Source organism: Terrapene carolina, unplaced genomic scaffold (assembly GCF_002925995.2).
Source record: "Terrapene carolina triunguis isolate 2854851 unplaced genomic scaffold, T_m_triunguis-2.0 Scaffold53, whole genome shotgun sequence".
NCBI classification, from domain to species: domain Eukaryota; kingdom Metazoa; phylum Chordata; order Testudines; family Emydidae; genus Terrapene; species Terrapene triunguis.
This window is the reverse complement of record NW_020664404.1, coordinates 9,183,561-9,189,776: the sequence shown is the minus strand read 5'-3', so window position 1 is coordinate 9,189,776 and position 6,216 is coordinate 9,183,561. Positions and strand designations below refer to the sequence as shown.

The 6,216-nt window shown below is 54.1% G+C and overlaps 1 long non-coding RNA gene across 1 annotated transcript; it reads left to right on the top strand.

Moving 5' to 3' along the window:
• Positions 1 to 108: 108 nt before the first annotated feature.
• On the top strand, positions 109 to 4,828 carry LOC113407702. Its single transcript, XR_003370062.2, has 4 exons — positions 109 to 550; positions 3,414 to 3,513; positions 4,169 to 4,380; positions 4,773 to 4,828. It is a non-coding gene; the product is annotated as an uncharacterized LOC113407702 (long non-coding RNA).
• Positions 4,829 to 6,216: the final 1,388 nt, after the last annotated feature.

Sequence of the window (6,216 nt, the reverse complement as noted above, 5' to 3'; positions counted from 1 at the left end):
TCAGGGCCCTGCGCTGCCCACTCCCCTCTGCGGGACGGGACGGGCACCGTCCTGTCAGGACCCTGCGCTGCCCACTCCCCTCTGCAAGTGGGGATGGGCACCGTCCTGTCAGCTAGGGCTTGGCAGATAAGTTATGGCCTGGCTCCCCCTGCAGGCCAAGCTGGGTGCTGACAATTGGTCCCGGAAACCTCACAGAGCCGTGGGGAGGTTGCTGTCTCTGGGGCGAGCCAGTGCCCTTTCTTGCCAAGCTGCAGTATGTCCCCACACAGGGTTCCACAAGGAGTTTGCATTAAAGAGGGGTTTGCAGGAGCCATGGGGGCTCTGACCCTCCCAGCAGCGCATTCCCTGCCTTGGAAATGACTCTGCTGTGAGGGGGCTGGGCTCCCGCTGTGCCTGGGGGGCTGGGACCCCCAGCTGCCCCTTCCATGGCTGTAACGCTGTCCCTTTCTTGCAGGTGATTGAGGAGGTGAGCAGCTCTCCTCTCAGCAGGCCTTCTGCCCACAGCTCTCCAGTATTGCCCAGCTCAGAGCAGGGCAGGAACTCACCCCAGGTGAGTAGGTTCCTTAGCCATCTCTAGCCCCTGCTACCAGGGATCCTGGAGTGCTCTCACACCCCTCTCCCCACCCAAGTTAGCATCGTTGTTCCTGTGTTCCAGCAGGGAAACCAAGGCACAGGGAGTGACTTAACCAAGGTCACGCAGTGTGTCAGTGGCAGAGAAGGGAATAGAACCCAGGAATAACAAATAGGGAGGAACTCATTGAGAATTTGAAAGTAGAAGGCAGCTTGGGTGAAAGTGATCATGAAATCATAGAGTTTGAAATTCTAAGGAAGGGTAGAAGGGAGTACAGCAAAATAGAGACAATGGATTTCAGGAAGGCAGATTTTGGTAAGCTCAGAGAGCTGATAGGTAAGGTCCCATGGGAATCAAGACTGAGGGGAAAAACCAACTGAGGAGAGTTGGCAGTTTTTCAAAGGGACACTATTAAGGGCCCAAAAGCAAGCTATTCTGCTGGTTAGGAAAGATAGAAAATGTGGCAAAAGACCACCTTGGCTTAACCACGAGATCTTGCATGATCTAAAAAATAAAAAGGAGTCATATAAAAAATGGAAACTAGGACAGATTACAAAGGATGAATATAGGCAAACAGCACAGGAATGCAGGGGCAAGATTAGAAAGGCAAAGGCACAAAATGAGCTCAAACTGGCTATGGGAATAAAGGGAAACAAGAAGACTTTTTATCAATACATTAGAAACAAGAGGAAGACCAAAGACAGGGTAGGCCCATTGCTCAGTGAAGAGGGAGAAACAGTAACAGGAAACTTGGAAATGGCAGAGATGCTTAATGACTTCTTTGTTTCGGTCTTCACCGAGAAGTCTGAAGGAATGCCTAACCTAGTGAATGCTAATGGGAAGGGGGTAGGTTTAGCGGATAAAATAAAAAAAGAACAAGTTAAAAATCACTTAGAAAAGTTAGATGCCTGCAAGTCACCAGGGCCTGATGAAATGCATCCTAAAATACTCAAGGAGCTGCTAGAGGAGGTATCTGAGCCTCTAGCTATTATCTTTGGAAAATCATGGGAGACGGGAGAGATTCCAGAAGACTGGAAAAGGGCAAATATAGTGCCCATCTATAAAAAGGGAAATAAAAACAACTCAGGAAATTACAGACCAGTTAGTTTAACTTCTGTGCCAGGGAAGATAATGGAGCAAGTAATTAAGGAAATCATCTGCAAACACTTGGAAGGTGGTAAGGTGATAGTGAATAGCCAGCATGGATTTGGAAAGAACAAATCGTGTCAAACCAATCTGATAGCTTTCTTTGATAGGATAACGAGCCTTGTGGATAAGGGAGAAGCTGTGGATGTGGTATACCTAGACTTTAGTAAGGCATTTGATATGGTCTCGCATGATATTCTTATCAATAAACTAGGCAAATACAATTTAGATGGGGCTACTATAAGGTGGGTGCATAACTGGCTGGATAACCATACTCAGAGCGTTGTTGTTAATGGTTCCCAATCCTGCTGGAAAGGCATAACAAGTGGGGTTCCGCAGGGATCTGTTTTGGGACCGGCTCTGTTCAATATCTTCATTAACGACTTAGATATTGGCATAGAAAGTACGCTTATTAAGTTTGCAGATGATACCAAACTGGGAAGGATTGCAACTGCTTTGGAGGACAGGGTCATAATTTAAAATGATCTGGACAAATTGGAGAAATGGTCTGAGGTAAACAGGATGAAGATTAACAAAGACAAATGCAAAGTGCTCCACTTAGGAAGGAACAATCAGTTTCACACATACAGAATGGGAAGAGACTGTCTAGGAAGGAGTACGGCAGAAAGGGATCTAGGGGTTATAGTGGACCACAAGCTAAATATGAGTCAACAGTGTGATGCTGTTGCAAAAAAAGCAAACGTGATTCTGGGATGTATTAACAGGTGTGTTGTGAGCAAGACACGAGAAGTCATTCTTCCGCTCTACTCTGCACTGCTTAGGCCTCAACTGGAGTATTGTGTCCAGTTCTGGGCACCGCATTTCAAGAAAGATGTGGAGAAATTGGAAAGGGTCCAGAGAAGAGCAACAAGAATGATTAAAGGTCTTGAGAACATGACCTATGAAGGAAGGCTGAAAGAATTGGGTTTGTTTAGTTTGGAAAAGAGAAGACTGAGAGGGGACATGATAGCAGTTTTCAGGTATCTAAAAGGGTGTCATAAGGAGGAGGGAGAAAACTTGTTCACCTTAGCCTCTAAGGATAGAACAAGAAGCAATGGGCTTAAACTGCAGCAAGGGAGGTTTAGGTTGGACATTAGGAAAAAGTTTCTAACTGTCAGGGTGGTTAAACACTGGAATAAATTGCCTAGGGAGGTTGTGGAATCTCCATCTCTGGAGATATTTAAGAGTAGGTTAGATAAATGTCTATCGGGGATGGTCTAGACAGTATTTGGTCCTGCCATGAGGGCAGGGGACCGGACTCGATGACCTCTCGAGGTCCCTTCCAGTCCTTGAATCTATGAATCCTGACCCCCAGTCCCTGCTATCCCATCCTGTCCTGAGCAGCTCCTTCCACAACAAGTCCTGCTTGCTGCTGCCCACAGGAATGTTGTAAACCTTGAGGAGGGACTCTGCCCTGGGACGTGCCCATAGCTCGGGGAGCGTGCCCGAGGGCATAGCCTGACCCATGAAATTTGAGGGAGGGAGATGCCCTTGTGAGACCAGACAGTACAGGGTTGTTCCCTATGGCATGTCGTGCCATTTGAATGGTCCCATGTGATGGGACTTCCTCCTCCCTGGGGAGCTGCCCCCCATCTCCTGGGTCTGCCCATGGGGAAATCTCTGATATTCAGCCTGAAATTCCCTCTGCTTATCCATTCCCCTCGCCTCAGTGATCATTGTCTGTGGTCTCTCTTAGGTGAGAGGTTCCCAGCTTGGCTCTGACTCAGATGAGGAGAACTCCCCTGTCAGCCCAGCTGCAGCCGGCTGCATCCCAACTGGAGAGCCAAAGAAGGGAGGTGCGGTATGGCCCAGCCTGACCACTCTGTGCAGCATCAATTACCCCAGCCATCCTGTCTGCGGGACCCAGGGCTGGAACAGCCCAGGGTGCTGGGTGCATTGGTGGAGGTGGGGAGGTGACCCAGGGCTGGAACAGCCTGGAGTGCTGGGTGCATTGGTGCAGATGGGGAGGTGACCCAGGGCTGGAACAGCTGGGGTTCTGGGTGCATTGGCGGAAGGGGGGAGGGATAGCTCAGTGGTTTGAGCATTGGCCTGCTAAACTTAGGGTTGTGAGTTCAGTCCTTGAGGAGGCCATTTTAGGGATCGGGGCAAAAATCTGTCAGGGGATTGGTCCTGCTTTGAGCAGGGGGTTGGACTAGATGACCTCCTGAGGTCCCTTCCAACCCTGATATTCTACGATTCTAAGGGCTGGTGGTGGGGAAGTGACCCAGGAGTGGAACAGCCGGGGTGCTGGGTGCATTGGCAGAGCTGTGGGGGTAACTGCACACAGAGCCCGTGCTCTCACCCCAGGCTTTCCTGAGCTCCTTTCCCACAGCCCGCGGAGGCATCAGCTGCAGTTTGTGCTGGGTGGGTCAGTGCCGAGCCCTCTCCCCGATGGCAGAGGAGGCAGCGGAGGCGCGTCTCCTAACGAGAGGCCTTGGGGGCGCTCTGCAGGTTTCCTGGACGTGCTGCTGAACGGCCAGTGGCAGAAGCTGTGGTGCAGGGTGGAGCAGGGCACCCTACGGATGTTCAGAGACCCCAGCTGCACTGAGAGCCCCGAGTACGCTGTGCCGCTGGCGGGCAGCAATGTGACTCCGGGGGCCGACGTGGGCCGACGCCATCACATCCACATCAGCCAGCAAGGCAGAGAGGTCGCCATCCTGCAGGTGCGTGGTGCAGCTGTGCTAACCCGTATGGTGCTGGCGTGGCCCGCAGCCAAGCTGTAGCAGAGAGACCATTAGCCTGGTGGTAGGGGGGCAGCTCTCACTGGCAGCATCCCACGGATGGTAGGAACTGGATCTGCCCCTCCCTTCCTGGAGCTCCAGATGGTGCTGTGGTCACGCAGACGTGGGAGCTGCACTCCGCGCCGATTGTGCTGTGCATGGAGAGATGCAGCAAAGAACCGGCCTGATTCTCCCCGGCCCTCTGCTCTGCCCGGTCACGCCTGGTCGTTTTCCTGCCCTTCTGGCTGCCGAGCCGATGCCATTCCCCAGAGGAGGGCATCTCCGTGGCGCCTCCCTAATGGTTCTGGCCCAACCTGTCCCCTTCTCTGGTGCAGACCCACTCGGACGAAGAGAGGGACGTCTGGCTGAAGATCCTGCAGGTGGAGAAGGGAGCGGAATCAGCCTCTGTGTATGAAACCTCAGTCCCTGGAGATGGACCCAGCTCTGCCCCTGTGGGGTAAGGAGCCCGCAGCACCCCTGTGCCTCTTCAGAGCAGCTCCCCCTGTTCCCTATCTTCAGGTTGTCCCAGCTTCCTCCCTCCTTCAGCCTTCTTTCCATTCTCCTTCCCCCTTGGCTAAGGCAGGGGACCTGGCTGCCCATGGGTGCCTTAAGAACATAAGAGCGGCCATACTGGTCAGACCAAAGGTCCATCCAGCCCAGTATCCTGTCTGCCGACAGTGGCCAATGCCAGGTGCCTAACAGGTAACGATCAAGTGATCTCTCTTTCTCCTCTCTCTCCTTTCCTGGGACAGGGCCCCAGGGCCCAGAATCCTGGCTGCTTCTGCATCTGGCACTGCCATGGGGACCCAGTTACAGAACTAGTGCATGACCGAAGCATGTGCTAGCCATGTTGGGGACAACCCGTGTTGTGTCCAGACCCCTGGTGTTACCGCTCAGATGCATAGGGCAGCCAGGCAGCACTCATCAGGCCCTGCTGCGTCCAGTTCGAAGCACTCATGGGCCCCAGGTGCTAAGCAAGGAAAATCCCCACCCCCGATGGCTGCCCAGGGTCACAGGGCTTCCTCTCTGCTCTGCCTGCAGGGGCCTGCTCTTGCGGAGATTCCCGACCCCCAACACCTACATGGATGACCCCTTTGGGCAGCTCCCGCCAGCGACACACCCCAGCCCCGTCTACTCCAACTCGGATATACTGCACCAGCTGGTAACCTCCATGTAGTCCGGCATCTGTAGGCGTTTCTAGCGAGCGGGCCAGCCCCTTGGCCGGCGGAGCTTGGCGAAACTCCATGGGCTGAGCTGCCCCCAGGGCCGGCTCCAGGGTTTTGGCTGCCCCAAGCAGCCACAAAAAAAAAAAAAAAGCCGCGATCGCGATCTGCGGCGGCAATTCGGCGGGAGGTCCTTCGCTCCGAGGCAGAGTGAGGGACCGTCCGCCGAATTGTCGCTGAATATCTGGACGTGCTGCCCCTCTCCGGAGCGGCCGCCCCAAGCACCTGCTTGACAAGCTAGTGCCTGGAGCCGGCTCTGGCTGCCCCCATGGGGATCTGGGTTGGCGCGTCTGGCCAGCTCGTCCACAGGCTCCTCACTGGCGTCTCTTTGCAGCAGCAGAGCTTGGACAGAGCCGCCCAAGACCAGACGCAGAGACTCCCGTGTGCCCTTCCCGACAATGCCTTCAGCAACCCCCAGAGCAGGGCTCCGGAGGAGACAGGTGAGGGAGGCTCCCTCTCCCAGCGCAGCAGGGACATGGCTGCACCGGGGGCAGACTCTGTGTCCGACAGAAGCCGAGCGTGGCCCCATCTCGGTAAGAGGCAGTGTCCCAGCACT